Source organism: Parasteatoda tepidariorum, chromosome X1 (genome assembly GCF_043381705.1).
Source record: "Parasteatoda tepidariorum isolate YZ-2023 chromosome X1, CAS_Ptep_4.0, whole genome shotgun sequence".
Classification (NCBI taxonomy): domain Eukaryota; kingdom Metazoa; phylum Arthropoda; class Arachnida; order Araneae; family Theridiidae; genus Parasteatoda; species Parasteatoda tepidariorum.
In genome coordinates this window covers 2,221,188-2,239,134 of record NC_092214.1, presented here as the reverse complement: position 1 = coordinate 2,239,134, position 17,947 = coordinate 2,221,188, and the positions used below count along the sequence as shown (strand labels likewise).

At 32.5% G+C, this 17,947-nt stretch overlaps 1 protein-coding gene across 2 annotated transcripts in view; it reads right to left on the bottom strand.

The window, feature by feature from the left end:
• LOC107455196 (uncharacterized) overlaps nucleotides 1-17,947 on the bottom strand; it is a 322,531-nt gene that overhangs the window by 197,474 nt on the left and 107,110 nt on the right. The window contains exon 1 of one of the 2 annotated variants that reach the window (XR_011638301.1): nucleotides 5,035-5,279. The exons of the other annotated variant lie outside the window; for it this stretch is intronic. The gene's annotated coding sequence lies outside the window, so the exon portion shown is untranslated. Of the gene's footprint in view, nucleotides 1-5,034; nucleotides 5,280-17,947 lie in introns of those variants that run through there. 2 annotated transcript variants of the gene reach the window in all.

Genomic DNA, 17,947 nt, shown 5'->3' with positions numbered 1-17,947 from the left:
AAAATTTAAAAAACTAATAACATAATTAAAATTTTGCAAAGATAATTTCAATTTAAAAGAAAATTTATTTGTAATTTAAAGAAAAATATTCTGAACTCTTTTGTTTAGAATGCGCGCTTTTTTTTTCTTTTTAATAAATACGTTCTTAAAGCAGTTCATTTATTTGATAGAAATTCAACTGCTCATGTTTTGATTCCTTACCAAGTAAAAGACCGATCTTATATCAGGTTCCCAATTAAGGTTTTAATTCTGCTCGTGCGTATGTCTTTCACACATTTTTAAACAGGAAAACATTTTCTTAATATTTTGTAAATATCCAATATCCAAAAAAGTCTTGTTGTAGACTAACTGCATGTTCGACACTATATTTTAAGAAGTAAAAAATTCAATGAAATGTTTAAATAAATAGGGGATGAGTAGCCCGTTATTAAGCAACTTAAAAATTTACGAACTTTACCGCTGAATTTACGAACTATTAGAATAAATTTATCCTCATTTCTTGGATACCCGTAGCATGCAAAAATAAAATAAAGCATTTTATGTCATGTAAATAATATTTATGCAATTAAAAAATAACTAATCAAATTAACTAATGAGAATTAATAAATCCAGCTTTCTAAAATTCAAAATAATCTGAAATAAAGTTATTTTATTTCATATGAGAATATTTTATAAATAAATTAAACAAATAAACTTTAAGAATTGATTAGTCCAGCTTCAAAGGAATATAAAATAAGATTATAAACTATTATGTCGTGAGAAAAATATTTATAAATAAGGTAAATTAACTTTTAGAATCTTTAGATTTGTTAGATTCAAAATCTAAATTTATGCCCTGAGAATTTGATTATTTTTACCCCTGATTTTCACTGTCAATAAATAGTCGGTTAGTATATACGTCATAACGACGCAAAAGGAAGTATTTCACCCTCACTTGTTCCAAATTTATAACATTTAATCTCTCTTCAAATATTATTCCTTCAAATTATCTCTTAAAGAAGTCTAAAATAAAGTCTACTAGGAACTTTTCATTATGTAATCACTCCCAGTGATGGTCTATTCAAAATTTATAAGATTAAAAAAAAAAAAAATTCAGTTTTAAAAGATTTAGAATAAACTATTGAAAGCTGCTCACCATTTATTTAAGTTCCTTTTCATTACAACTTTGCAGACCTTATATAAAATTATTTTGGGGTTTTAATTCTCAACCAAGAAATGAAGAATATTCTTCGCGTCGCACTCAGACGAACATCATTTCTACAGCAATATTTTGTAATACTATCTTCTTATGGATTCATTTGAGTTGGATGAATATCATTCCCGCCACAGAGGAAGCAATTTCACAACTAACTGCATAACGTAGTTGCGCAGCTACCACCTTTACTCAAACTGATAGCCATCGATATGTAAGTGAGAGGGACCCCATTTCTTCGCATGTCTTAACCACTGGGCAACCGAAACTCTCCATTACAATGCTTATTTCAGTTCATTAAGCAGAAACGCTCACGAAATATAAAAGATACTTTAATATAAGTTTCAATTTTTCGGTTTTATCTTACTCAACAATGTATTCTCTTCAAATAATTTTCTTAAAATAATTTTTTTACGCAAAACATTATTTTCTGTAATACTGTTATTTAGAAGACAATTGCGAAATTCAGATTTTAAATCTTACTATGCATTTCCTTGACTTTATATATTTGAAACAATAGAGTTAGATTCGCTAATGTATTTAAATCAAAAATTAAATTTCCGTTAGTTTGCAATCTACATTCACAATCTACACATTATTCTTAGCAATATAGCGAGTGAAGAAAATTTTTATATATTTGGCCAGAAGTAGAAAAAAATTACTAAGCTTCATTTTTAACATATCGTTTTACGTATTTTTTTCGCTTTAAATGGTAATAAAGCTAAAAAAAAAAATTTAACTTATATACTTCACACTAGATTGCCCAAAGAAGTCTTTTTGACTGATTTTTAATTTCAATTCGAAAAACAAAGATGTATATAACGACACAATTTCTTAGAATTTTGTGACTTTTATAATTATTTTTATTGCTGAAAATAATGTCAAAAATATTAAAAATTAATTTTAAACAAATTTCTTTATACATTAGTTAATCTTTCACATTGCAGTCATTTTGACTGCTTTTGGGCAATATAGGTATTTCAGTCTTTCTAGTGTTAAAAAAAAATGTTTTTAAATATTTTTTCTAAGTTTTCAAGTAATTCTGATTTTTTTTGGCTGGAAATTTTTTATCTGTATCTATTAAATTATTACTTCATTGCAATTATTACTGATATAGATATAAAATTATATAGATGTATATATTGTTGAAAATCAAATTGCATTATTTTTACTGTTTCTATCTTCTTGCTAATTAAGACTCTGCCGACCGATCAGAAAGATTTCCCTGTTATTTAAACTATCAGTGCATGAGCGATTAGTTTCCCAGAGACCAGTTTGGCAGGTAAAACAAAGCGCAGGTGGCTTACTTATACTCAGGCACAATTCGTTGGGTTGGCAAAGTGTTAATTGTGCTTTGTTCACGAAATTATTAATTTCAATTTCTTACATTTATTTATTATAAATTTCTATTCGAGACAAAGAGATAGATCATTCTTTTCTCATTAAAGTGAACCGTCAATATTTGGCCATGTACTACACTCCCAGCTTGCACCAACTACAATACTGACACAAAATATCCTTAGAAATATATGGATGGTGTTTTCTACACTAGGGAGCGCTGCGAGCTCTATACCGCTTATACTTCCGGTTACTGTTCCGGAGTAATTTAAAACCACAACGTGATCAAGACTGTAAGCATGCTGTTTGGGAGGTAATGAAAACGTGAAATCTATATCAGAAAAAGAATTATTATAAAACAATTATTACCTTGTGCTACGGATATACAATCTTCGAAACTGGCGCATGCCTAAACAATGATTTAGAATACCACATGCAATAACTAATAAAGGTGTCGCTATACAATAAGAAAAAAAATGAAAAAACAATACGCTTATATCATTTTATTAACGTTAAAATTATAAAGAGTATATAATTTTAGCATTAATTGTAAAATAGTAGTGTTAAGTAGTAGTAACATGTGGTTTGATCAATAATAAATATGTAAACCTAGCATTTGAGAAAGGAATCGTTATAAAACACTTCTTACCTTGTCAATAGTATAAGCTGACTTTCAAATTTAAACCTGAATCATAATGTATAAACTTAATCTTGCTCCTCGAACAATATGCTAACACTAACCTAAGATGGTGCACAACTTGCAACAGGAACAAAAAGTAATAAACAGATGGAAAGAGGCCGAATCAGGACTGCCAAAAAAGAGTTATTCAAAATCTAGCAACCATGTCACCTTTTTTAACAATATATCTATAAATAACTAAAACAAATTTTCCCTTCAAACTCAACATAATTACTTAATAACACTAATGTCTCATGAAATACGGCAGATTTGAGCTCAGAAATTACCTAATTTATTTCTTTTATTGAAAACAAAATTATCCGTTTGAAAATATCGTGTCGCAGAATAGGCTGTAGTAAGCTTTCTAACCAGCAAACTTTCCAACGGGAACTGGAGCAGGTATTGAGCTCGAGATTGTTATTGTTTACATTTATATTGAAAACACCATCCATAGATAATGGGTGAAAGCAATCTTACCGTCGGGCTAACCGTGGGAAAATGTCATAGTTGTCTTTTTTAAATAACCCGAATACACCCTCTGTTAATGCGAGTTTGTTTCCATGCTTGACCCAAATGCTCTCTTGTCTGCTGGGTTAGGTTCAAAATTACTAAACTCACATTCACGACTGCTTATCACCAGTAATAACTTTAATATTTTTGCACTATTGAATTGTAAACTTTTAAATATATTCCTTGACTGTTTCAAACAATGTAAAGAAAAACAAGTTCGTCCCTTAAAGTCACGTCATGTTTAAAGTCTTGATAGATTGATGCAAGACCATCTTATCACCATAATACAGTTTCTAGACACTTAAAAAAATTGAAAAATTTTTTCTCCTTATCGGGCTCTAAAAGCCCAGAAGGTAGAGTTGTTTCTAAAGAGTGATTGAGTACCTGAAAAATGATTTCCTTTGCCCACTGAAGGTCATGACCTATAATCGATTCAAAACCACCAAGAAAGATTAAAAATATATTTCGCTGTTATTCCTTCGTCAGATGGAATAATGCATTTTAATGAACTACTTTTATTACAAGTTTATAGCCATTACTGTTTTGGTTTAATCCTGTTTTAGCCAGCACGATTTATAGAAAAATAGTTTCAAATACTAATATGAAGTAATTTTCTATAACAGTTCTATTTTTTAATCTTTGAAGAATTATCCAAATTCTGCATTCTCATAAAAATAGGCAAAAACTGAGAATTTCTTTTGATAAAAATCTCTCCAAATTGTCGCTTTGTAGGAATGTTCTTAGATTCTCGATGGCCTGATTTGTTCAAATGAATGCGATGCGATATACAAAAATAATAACTTATTCTTATTAATAGTAAACAAATACCATAATATTAGCTTTAAATCCTTAACTAAGTACTCTTTCATGACAAAAATTGGATTTTTTTTCAACCAAACTTTGTTTTTGATTGAAGTTTCTGAGAAATACTGTCTAATATCTGAGAAAATTCAATAATAATTTCGTGTTTTTTTATAAATTGCTCTTAAACATAACTGCATACTTGTATTTAAAGATAATGATCAAGTCCACAAATATTTTATTTATTGGTTAATTTCGAAAACTTTAAGACTTGTTTGATTTTTCATTTTTCATAGATATTTAGTAAATTCTACTAATTCCACAATTATATATTAAAATATTAAAAATTAAAGAATAAGCAGCAAAATTTAACCAGAGTAATAACAAAACACAACAATTAATCGAACAAAAATCACACTAAAAAGTGAAACTCACTATATTTAAAGGAACCATGCATAAAGATCAAAATTTAAAGTGAAAACTAAATTATTCAAAATCATGTAGTAGAACTTACGGTAATAAGATAAAATTCTCCTTTGATGTAGTTAACAATCTTTAATAGTTAAGATGAAGGGAAGCTTTAATCATCAATAAGCTAACATTCTTTTTAACTTACTCTCTTTTAAACTACATTGAAATTTTAAAATTTATCAACTGCGATCTGCCAAATTGGATTCCTTATTCAAAGTTTGAAAACAGCTTTGAAAAATCAAAATTAAGGCACTCACTTAATAATTAGATCATGATCAGGAAGAACAAGACAATAAATTTGCTGTATTGAAATTACATACATTTGCAGCCTTGTGTGCTCAATTTAGGCTTATAAGCCTTTGTCAAGTAGAAAGACAGAACAATTCAGAGTACGTCAAGACATCCAGGGTTACGGCGGGATTCGAACCCGCCACCTACACGTTTCGCATAGCGTTTGGCGGGTAATACCGCTCGACCAGGGAGGCCTCAACAAATTTACCACAATTGCTTTATTTATTTATAGGTACACATATATGCAGGGTTGTATGCTCAATTACATTAATACGACTTCTAAGCCCTTGTCAAGTAGAAAGACAGTACAACTCAGAGAAGGTTATCACGAGGATACATGCAGGATTCAAACCCGTTACCTCCACGCTACAGAGTGTATCACCAGCGAAACCGCTCGGCCAGTGGTCCCTACTAGAACTGGTGATTTCATTCATTTATTGGTACTTATACATGCAGGCTTGTGTGCTCAATTACACAAGTACGAATTATAAGCCTTTGTCACTTAGAAAGACAGATAGTATATTTCAGAGAAGGAGAGCTTGAAGAAACACAGGGTTAAGGCGGAATTCTAACCCACTACCTCCACGCTATTGAGAGTGCAATACCGCTCAGTCAGGGGAGCCCACAACTTATGGGCATTTTTGGAGGTCTCTGCTGCAATGTGTTTATAGATGAGTGAATGGGTTTTACAGTTAATGAATATCCAAGAAAGGATTGAAGTTAATGATCGTCTGAAGGATCCATGATAGAAGAGAAGGATAAAAATATTTTGATTCACTTAGGATGCAATAAAATAAAAAGATTTTTAATTCATTATCAGCACCTTTGAATCAAATTATCAATCCAGGGAACATATCAAATTCAAATAAGTCTGAATATCAAATTCAAATAAGTCTGAATATCAAATTTAAATAAGTATAATAATCTTTTCACTTTTAGAATACACAAACCAGCAGCATTGACAAAAAACATGAAATGAAGAAATAAATCGTTCATATCCAAATTTAAAGTGCTAAATATTCAAAATACTGTTACGTTCTACTTTAAAAGTAACAGCATTTTAATTCACTAACGGCATTTGAGAAGCTATTTTTATAATCCATTTCACGAGAATATTACAACCAAAGGTGAGTAAGAAAGCCTTATTTTTTGTGGTGATGACAGATATTTAAGCACCACAACTGAACCCGCTGTATTTACTTGAAAATAATATAATTCACCGGAAGTAATAAGAGTATGAGGGTCCCCCAAATGAAAGTGACACTACAGTTGGTTTCATAAATGGTTTAATGGTAATAATATAATTTAGTATACAAAATATAAAAAAAAAAATAATTCAGATAGGCTTGATCTTGTTCCTTGAAACAAGTGTGCACGAGATGAGGGATAGCCTGGATGAAGAAGCTCCGAGTTTCGTTGTGAAACCAATTCTCAAAGGTAGCTTTGACCTCATTATCCTCAGTAAATCGCCGCCCCTTCAGAGTTTTCTTAAGTGGACCAAATATGTGGTAGTCACACGGCGAAAGGTCTCGGTGGTAAGGGGGATGTTCGAGAACCTCCCAGCGGAAACGCCGTAACAATGTTTAGCACGCCACGTGAGGACGAGCGTTATCATACAAGAGGACAACCCCTCATGACGGCAAGCTACGCCTGCGATTATTGATATTCTCTCTCGGTTTATACATTGTGACACAGTACGTGATAGTCGTGGGTAGCCATACCGACAGTAGTTGGCCATCGACATTGAAGAAACACGTCACCATGACTTTATCAGCTCTAACTAACGAGCGAGCCTTCTTCGACCGTGGGGATTAAGAGTGTTGCCATTCCATGCCTATGGTTTTGGTGGCTGGATCAAAGGGATTGCACCATGTTTCATCAGCGGGAAAGATCCTTGAAAGAAATTGATTCCCCATTTCGTGGTACCGCTTCATATACTGAATGAAGATAAATCTTCTACTCCTCTGACAAATGTGTCAGCACCCATTGTGCCTAAACTTTAAGATATTTTAACCTCTCATGCAGTGTTTATTGTGTGAACACTTCCTTATTCATAGACAACTCCTTCACAAGTGGTCATACCAAGTACAAATACTGATATGCGTACACTTCTTGCCATACACATTTCGCATTCGATGATAGATTTCCCTAGCAGTCACATTGTCCACTCTTAAAAATTGCCCAACCGCACGTTGAGGCATCCATGATGCAATCGATGCCTTTTAACGTAGTCCCACCCTATCGCACTCGCATCTGGCCGAATTTGACGATATCGCATGTATTTCTCTGTACCCTTTATGGGGGCAGTCATCTTTCTCTTTGAATGGCGGAGTCATTACAGCAATACCACTTTCATTTGGGTTACATTTATAAGCAAACCGCTTTCTCTTGTGGGAGGGGCCTCCTTGATTGAGCCATTTTGTCATTTCACCAAACGCTCTGTAGCGTGGAGGTAGCGGGGTCGAATCCCGCCGTACCCTTGGACGCATCTTTGCGATGTCCTTCTCGAACCTGAGCTGTCTCTTCTTTTCATTTAACATGGATATGTGATTCTACAAGCCGGCGTATGTATGTGTAACAATAAATTAATAAAGAAGACCATTGCCAGGAGCGTAGATTTTTCACTTACATAACTTTGATCTACAGTAACTTTTTTGCATGGAGTAAACGGAATATTTGGAATAACTGCTTGTGTAGTTCCGTTTATAACAGGTCCCGTAGTGGAGTGATGTTTAAGACACGGTTCCCAACAGATCACCGACGTCAAGCATCACTGGCTGCTGTCAGTGTGCGGGTGGGTGACCACTTGGATCCGTCTGCGTAGGTACCAAGGGTGTGCGGTATTAGTCCTTCGCGTGCAGGTCGTCGGGCTACCAAAGGGGGGGTGCCATCCCCTCTGCTGAGGATCAAAATTGTGATGGCATGTCTTCGGATTATCCTCAGGGATGTTTCCCAGATCATGGCCAATAGCCCATTGTGCAGCTTTAGTGCGACGTAAATGAACTACAACCACAACAACAACAACGTCTATAACAGAACTTTTGATATAATAAAGTGAAAAATCACGGAAAAACATCGGTAATGCGTTCAATTCCTGTTGCAGAGGAAAGGCTTAATAGTAGAAATGCTTTAAGTTTAATTACTTGAATCGGTTTTCTTGCAATTCTTGTAATTGAAAAATGTGACCAACGAGGATTAACATAGAATATAATGGAGCAAAATGTTAAATGATAAAATTGTATCAAGTGTCTAAAAATGTAGTTGTGCTTCAACTAATTCATCAAATGCAACTGTAAAATACTTTTTTAATTGTTTTATTCATAATTTGTATTTTATTCCAAAATTTCACAAATTGTTGAGGTAGGAGTGAACTTTTATTTACGTCACACTAAAGCTGCATAAAAGACTATTGACGACGGTCTGGGAAACATCCCTTAGGATGACCCGAAGACATGGCATCACAATTTTAGTGGGGCAATTTTTTTCAATTTAGACATAAATCTGAAGGCGAAGAAAATTTTCTTCAGATTCTTGCACCCATGGTACTACTCCGCGATCGACTACGGAACTTTCGATTACCCAGACTTCACGAGTACGTATATCGCATGCACTTTGTGGATCTTGGTGAAGTCGAGAACCAAACCCTGGCCTCTCCGGACCGCAGTTCGATTCTCTGCCAACTGGGCTACAACGGTCCCAAATTATTGCGATAAGAACACTTTATGAAAGATTTTGAGTTAAGTTAATTTCATGAAAATTTATATTATTTTGCAATTTATTATTGACAAATTGAAAGACTCCACTCCAACTTACCCCAAGTCTAGAAGAACTTTAAACCACGAACTTTTTTTTAACTTTGACGAATGAAAAACAATGATCAACAAACATTTTGTGCGAGATATTTGTTTTGAAGAAACCTGGTTTTATTTAATAAATATAGCTCTTGTTTCCGATTCTCATGACACAGGTTTGAATCCTGACAAAGACTAGCTGATTCGCATTTTGCAATTCATTCACATCAATTACATTTCAGTTGTAAAGTGTCCTTACTCGTAAACACAACAGAGTTAAAAATCCTCTTGCAATCAAATTAACCATGGGAGGGTTTCATAAACTTCTTATCAATCTGACATAAATGTGTGCTAATTGCACATAAAAATTTTCGCATAGAGAAAGTCCGAAATTCGACCAGGATTTTCCTTGTCCAGGATTTCGGATTCAGGTTCTAAATCATTCCAAGATAGTTCAAGTCACTTATATAACTAAAGAACTGATATACTGTTCACCGATTATGATAGAAAAAAATACAAAATTGTTACAATATTGGTTAATAAAAAAATATTTTGAGAATTGATTAATATTTAAAATATGTAAATCTGAAGAATATTGAATTTTAAAAAAAGTCTAAAAAAAAGAAACTTTGAGAATTATTTTACAATAATTGCAAACATATTTTATTTTAAACTCTAAGCGCTTGTGGCTATTTAAAATATATTTTGATTGGAAAATTCTTTCATGCATTGAATCTAAAATCATTTAACTTCGAATGAAAAATGGAATGATAGGAAGCATTGTCAAGTTAATTAAAGTTTCTATTAATCGAGTGGTTCTGTATTTAAATTGGAATCACTTGGAATAGCTGTGTTATGTAGTTTATTAAGTCCGCATTTAACATGATGAAGACTGAATATTACAATCGACATTTATCCTCTAGTTATCATCCGTTTAGCGATTCCCAAGAGAAATATGTCAAACATTCAATGATATACTTCGACTGAATCATTAACGTGCGTTTCTAACTTGGACGAGTCACCCTCATTTAATAAATTTGACAGTGAGCTCCCCGCCTAAATGAAAGCCTCGAAATATAATAACGCAGAAGGGGGTTGTTCCCTAATTCAAATACCATCATCTATTTTATCAAATACACTGAACAATTGTGATTGTTTCAACATGGTGTGTTTTATTCTAACCAGTCTAAAAGCAATGGTTAAACAATAAGTAACCAGTGGAATACAAGGCGAGTGCCTTTCTTTTTTCTTTTTTCAAAATTGAGATTCTCTTAAATTCAAATATAAAAAATTCCTCCTATTTTGTGCAGATCTCAATTTAGTTCGTAACTTTAAAAATTAATTATTTTGTTGATGATCATCACACAATGAGTGATTCAAGCAAGAAAATAACTGGAACAAATAATAAGGCACTTGCGTTAGAAGAAAAATGTGTAAACAAAATAAGAGCCGTAATATAGCAATTTTACTTTTGAAAGCATTACACCTGGTGAAGTATCTCCTTTTATGCAAACTAAAATATTTACTCCGTACACCAATAGTCCCGCAGTGGACTGATCGTTAAGACACGGTTCCCAGCAGATCACCGAAGTCAAGCATCACTGGCTGCGGTCAGTGTGCGGGTGGCTGACCACTTGAATCAGTCTGCGTAGGGACCGAGGGTGTGCGGTATTGGTCCTCGTTAAACTATTCTACCGTAAAGTGCTCAACTTCGCGTGCAGGTCGTCGAGCTACTGAAGCGGGGGTGCCATCCCCTCCCCAGAGGATCAAAATTGTGATGGCGTGTCTTCGGATCATCCTCAGGGATGTTTCCCAGACCGTCGCCAATAGCCCATTGTGCAGCTCTAGTGCGACGTAAATGAACAACAACAACCGTGCACCAGTTAAGGAAACATATTTTGGAAAAGTTGCCGTTAACCACAAGAGACACCAAAAAAGTTTCTAATATGAGAACCAAATAATTTTTTGTCTTTCTATGAAGCACAAGTAGTCAGAATACTAAAGATTTCTGAACGTACACAAATATCCAAGAATATGTAGAGTAAAATGAAGTCTTTATTCTATTTCTATTTTCGTTTCTCAAAAATAATGTATGGTATTCACTTTAAGGTTTTGTCCGAAAACAGGTCATCTCCAAGTTCTAATTATTTTTTTGAAATTTTAAATTTAAAAAAAAAACAAGTGATGGTATTGCACAGTTGCAATAGAATAATTTGTAACCAGCCATGTTTTAATATCGAAAAATAAATAAGCTCTATATGTCAAGCTGATACTTAACTATTCAGTTCTACTGTAAAATTAGTTTCGTTGGAGATGACCGGTTTTCGAACTCAATTAAAGTTTCACTTTCAAAAGGCAATAAGAAAAATCAGAATTGTTTGATATTTCATATAAGTGTACAGTGAGCAAAAGGATGAATAAATTAAATAGGGGAAATAAACGAGTCAGTCTCCCTGAATAACTCTTGATGTAATGATCCGATCTTTACGTTTTAGGACTTAATCTTAATGATTCAAGGGGGTGACCTCCAATATTCGGAACGAATATTCGGCCACTATTCGTTCGTTATTCGGCTATTATTCGTTAGGCAAACATTCGGCTCATATTCGGCTGGCCGAATGTTTGCCTAAATATTTTGCCGAATGCTTGGCTTAATATTCGTAAAAGTATTTCTTAAAAATGTACCTATTTCGATATTTTTTAAAATTTGAATAGATTTAATAAAGATTAATCTAAAATCGTATTTTGACTATGTATTATAAAAAATAGTTTTCTCACATATTTGATACGTTTCAAAACTTGCGCATTTATATTCTGAAAGACAAATGGAAAAAGCGAAATTTGATGAATTGAAACTACTGAACCACGAGTTTTGTACTGCTGACTTTTTTTTCTTTAATTATATTCAGGCAAGAAAATTTTGTCGTTTTTCCAAAACTTTTTTTTTCAAGATTTCGAAATGCTTTCTTTTTTTTCTTTCTCATTTTTTGCTGTTTTTCTGTTACTCGAACATGAAATTCTGTTTTCTGCTTACTGGAACATGAAATATTGTTCAGTAGCTCTAATGACATCAGAATATTTATGATGGTCATCCAACCTCAGTCCTGAAGATCAAGGTAATCCATAGTTTGACTTGAAAATCCCTCAGAGAGAGATGCCGAGTTGTTGGAGACAAACTAGCGAATTTGAAATTACCTTCAAGAGTGTCTTTTGAAAAAGATGTAAACGACTTAGGATAAGAAAAGCATTGTTGTATCTCGCCTATGGATGAGCTTTAAGTTTGGTATCTAATTAAGCGTAGCTTTAGGATCATAAAAACTGAACATTCATTTAAAGACTGGTTACCTGCTGGGAAATGATGACAAATTTTATTTTTCCTTGCCTGAAAAAGGCGGAAGAATTATCGCAGTCACTGAAGGCATGCAGGAATAAAAACTATCCTCATTTTCTTATGTACATTCATTACATGATACAAATAATATGTTCCGTAACAAAAAAACACTGTCTATCGAATATCAAACACTTCATTGAAGAAAAACTTCAAATGAAGGAATGCAAGTTAATTGCTATACAAAAGTGGGTAATGATTCCCACTAAAACAACGTGTCTAAAAGGATAGCTTATATTTATAGAATGAAGGCCATATCAGCAAATACGTTTTTATTTATTATTATTTTTTTTCTTGCTTATTTGAGTGTATCTATGAGTAGGAAAGTACAAAATATTAAAACTATATGTTCTCTGAAAATGGATTTAGATTTTTTCCTTAATTCTTTTTTCTTTTGGTTAGAGCCGCTTAAAAGAAACGCTCTTTTTAATTAAACCGAGAAATTTTACTCATTATTGATTACTGATTTCGACCAAATCGTTAACCAAATTTATTGTTTTTATGATCCATTTTGCGTAGGATGCATTTTTAAGATTGAGGCAAAAGCTAAAAAAATGCCAATAATTCAGCAATATTTTTCTTTTCCTTTTTCGGCCCTCAAAAGCTTAGCTCAATTTAGAAATCCTTGTAAATTTATTATGCTTGTTTGGGATGTTCGAAGAGAAATAAAGTCATTTCTAGCTTTCAGAAAATTAATTCGAAGCATGTTCGATCTCATTTCACTAGACTATGTGTGATGCATATGTCAGATGTTTTAATAACAACTATTTTAAAGCTATTATTTTTTAGCATCTTATGACGCCACTTAAGGCCTTCCATAAAACAAACTCTCATTGCTTCACTTCACATGCACTTAGATGGTCATTCTGATAAATGGTTTTTATTCAATAGCCTTTTAAAACGTTAATTATATTAATCAGAAATAATAAATAAAACCCTGGGAGTATGCGAGATGAGTCTAAATTAGTTTCATAGAATAAGAGGCATGATAGATCAATATTTCCCATAAAACATAGCATCGCAGTCTATTTGGCGAGTCCGAAAAACATTCTCGCAACAGCTTAGAGCGGGTCAAGAGTGTTCTAGGATTTTAATTTAAATTGATAATTTTCTGAAAAAAAAAATATATATGAAGAAAGTTTTGATAAAACAGGATCATGGTACTATACCTTTAAAAAAATAATATAGGTGTCGCTTTAAAATAGTGAGAAATGGCGTTCGATAACTTTTAGAAATTCTATAGAATTCTTCTAAGAAAAAGTGAAAGCAAAAGAAAAAAAAATGTCGCTAGTAATTTTGGGCAGCAATTTAAAGCTGTGAATATATCTATTTTGGTACATTTAGTTTTATTATGAAAACCAAGTTGAATGCCATTGAAAAAATATCTTTAGGTAAATGATGTAAAAACAAAGATATCTAAAATCAAATAAATGTACATCAAAAAATGCAGAAATAAATTGTCATAAAAAACTCAAAAGAGAAACTAAAAGAAACATTGTCAAACTTATAAAAAAGATTGACTTTCCATGGCAGTTCTCAATTAGTAGTATTAAGTTTTAAAAACATTTGAGAAAACCTATAGTAAATCCTTTCTAGCGTTAAAAATATTAAAATGTTGCATTTCCATTTACTGTTTAAATTTTCATCTTTTGAAATATCAGCATTTAAGACTTCATGGTGAGGTTCAACTGGACTCACTTTTTTCTTAACTTGAACGCCATGCCTCTTAAACAATCCTTTACATCATGCCTACAGTTGCAGCCATAATCCTGCATTTTTTTTAAGGCCACATATTCCCTACGGCTTGGCCACTCCAAACCCACTGAACATTTTGTTCTGGGATAATTTTTCAAAAAAGAAAAAAAAAAGTGCTCGAAATAGACTCACTGCAGATTTCGCTGAGAGAGTGGTTGGACACAACACCAATTAACACATCACTACGAATACCAGCTTCCACTTAAAGCTTTTTCTTTAACCAGTAAATCAGATACTTCATTTACAACAATGTTCTGTCGTTTCTCAGAGTGATCTTACGTTCCATTGGTGGCAGCTTTATGATATGAAAAATCATTGAGATTATGAAGGAGTCGCTATTCCTTGTCTCCCTCCTTATTTAATCACAAATTGCAGTGCCGTTATTTATTAAATTATCGTTTTGACTGAATAAACATTCTGGAGGACACAAAAAATATTATTTTTAATTATTTATTACGTTCGAATTTTCCAAGTTGAAATCAAAAAGTAAAGAATGATTTTTGAATCTTTTGAATTTCTTTAGTTGAATAAAGTGATTGAAATAGGTATTTCTAAAATAACTCCTGATCTTACATGAATGATTCAAATATTTTAAGTATAAAGGGAAAGAAAAAGAATTGTGACAGGCGTTACCATTTTACTATTGGTTGGTTAAACATACCTGAAACAAGTAAAAAAAAAAAGCTTCTTTTTTACAATAAAATTTCTGAGCCATGCAAAAAAGGTTACACCAGAAATCATCATCACAGCTGTTCAAACATGATGATCCGGCCGGAATTATTAAAATATTTGCAAGAGTATGCGCATATCTTGAGATGGCCAGTGTCCATCTTACCGGCCACTTCTCATGATGTTAGATTGACAGTTACCATACGGAAAGTGGTATTTTATAAGGGAAAATGAGTTTACCAAAGAGATAGGCGACAGCTTGGGGGGAACTTTTCAAAACAAATAAAAAAGAAGACGTTTTTGAAAACAATCCCAAAAGAGATGTGCGTAACCAAAATGTAAAAAAGACAGAAATGAAAAAAATATTCAAAAGCGAGATCAAGTTGAGAGAGAAATCTTCCTAAAAATAGCTGTTGTGATAGAATCTTCTCCGCGTCTTACAGCTGTTATCCCCCCCCCCTCTCCTTCCTAGTCCCCGGCAGATATCGTCTATCGAACTTTATATTGCATACATGTTTTACCCTGTCTCAATCGCAAAAGCATTTGCATGGTAGTCAGTTGTAAAGAAAACTGCCTTTCTAACGTCTTTTAGACGGGTGGACGATTCCTCTTGCATCTTTACTTGTCCCTACATCACGAGCAACGATATATTATTCGTACTTTCTTACACTTGCACGAACTGATTCGAATGGATGGATAGGACTTTTTTCTATCTATTCCCCCCTCCATCATCTTGGATGCTTCAGTACTTATTTTTCTTCATCTCCCTAGAGTCGACTGAAAAAGAAGAAAAGAGGGCTAAATTCTGTTTCGGTGATAGGCAGGCAAGTGTTTGCTGATGTAAGCCCACCGGAGCGAACCCCCTCCCCCTAGTATGCGTGGTGGTAGTCGGAATTGCAAATGCCTCTTTAACGGAAAACACCCTTCCTTCTCTCCCCTCAGAGCGCAAAATGGGGGAAGGAGAACTGAGTGGTTAAAGAGAAAAAAGTCCGTGATATTGCTTAGCTATTTCCGTAAGAAGGGATGCCATTCAATTCTTGTTTATGGGTATTGAATGAAGAATTCACGAACGCGCCTTCTAGTGGTTGGGTGTCCGGAAAGTGAAATATTGCGCCTTTCGCTTAGCCTATTTCGTTGTGATTTTTTTCATTTCGTTTATTTAGTTTTTACTATTTTATATTTGTGTGACTGATTTAACTGAAGTTTAGATGTTTACAATATCGTTTTTTATCAGTTGAAGTTTTTGGGTTTGACTTGGCATCTTTACAAAATCAGACTTGGGGTCTTTTTTGTCGATTTCTAGTTTCTATAGTGCCGAAGAACGAGCGTTTGGGAAAATTGAATTTTTTTCTTTTTTAAAATAGTGTTTGTCATTGATTTTATGGTTCGTAAAACTAAAAGTTAGTATTTCATCTATTTTAATGATTTTAAGAGATTTATTTATCCATGAGAAATAAATTTTATTGTAGACATTTTTCACATTAAAACGCAACATGAAATGACATTTTTAGAATGGAGTGAATCCCACTTAAGAGATGAAGATAGGTGAATCGATTGTAGTACTGGCGGTTTAAGTGCAAGTAAAAAAAAAAATAATTGCTTTCTTTCTATTAAGTTTCTGGGAAGCAATCAATTTCAATATTTTACTTAATTTAAGCTTATTTCTACTTTAAAATACAAAAATAAGCTAATTTTTTGAGTAATTTCTTATGTAAAAAGATACAATTTTTGAAAAAAAAAGTTGAAATTGATGAAATAGGCCTGAATAAAATTGTAACTAAATTATTCTGCTACTTTCCTGTTATATAAATAGTGGTTTGCAACTGAAGAGTTCGGGAAGAGCTGAGTTCTAGAAAAGATTATACACTACTTTCCTTCCAAATAAAAGTGGTTTGTAACTGGAAGTTCGGGAAGAGCCGAGTTCTAGAAAAGATCATATGCTACTTTCCTTGTAAATAAAAGCTGTTTGTAACTGGAAGCTCGGGCAGAGATGAGTTCTAGAAAAGATTATACACTACTTTCCTGATAAATAAAAGTGGTTTGCGACTAAAAGTTAGGGAAGAGCTGAGTTTCAGAAAATATTTTATATATATTTGTTTTGAAAAATACCTTAAAATGCATCTAATATTGTAGTCTTAAAATAGTAATATTTCATAAATATGATGTGATTACAAAACAAGGATAAACATTTTACTGAACTGAGATAATATTTCAAAACTTTCTTTTTCCTAGTTCACTTAATACTTGAATGAAGTGGGAAAAAAATATTATTAGAAAAATTTAAAAATATTTAAATTTAGTAGAAAATATAGCATAACTAGATATTGTTCTCCATTCACCGATAACAGCATCGAAATAGTTTTACTGATATTTGCTTTCTAATTATTTGGTGGAGGAAGGGAAATTTAGTATTATGTTAAATAAAGTAGCATTTTCTGTAGTATAAGAATCACTTTTGGAAATTCATATAATTAAATTTTCAATACTAGCAAAAAAAAAACTTGATTAGAGAAACACATTTATGCAATAATATTTTCAAAAAGAAAATCTCTGCGAACTATATTTTCTAAACAAAAAACTTTGTCCGAACAAATAATATGTATTTACCAGTTCAACTTAAAATGTCACAATTTGTCTCATAAAGCGTATTTCTAGTGTAAAGTAGTCAATAAGTTGAGAGTATTATTATCTATGACTTTAATGGATGCTAACATAATCATCATCAGGTGTAGACAGATTTATGATATGCAGATGACGTTCGTTTCATGCGTAATCAAATTAATAACCTAATCTGTGACTGATGAATAGCTTATTTCAAAATAGTAATTTAGCTTTCATGAAAGTGATTATACATGTCTATGTTATAAAGACTCAATGAAATGTACATAATCAATTCACAATGCAAATTTCATAATTTATGAAAATATTCTAGAATAATATAAAATGCATTTAATGAAAGGAAATGTTTTACATGAAAAACTGAATTATGCAGTTTTTGACTTAAAGTACAAAAAACAGTATGTTTCAATAGTTTGATGAGTTCGATTTACTCAATAAAACTG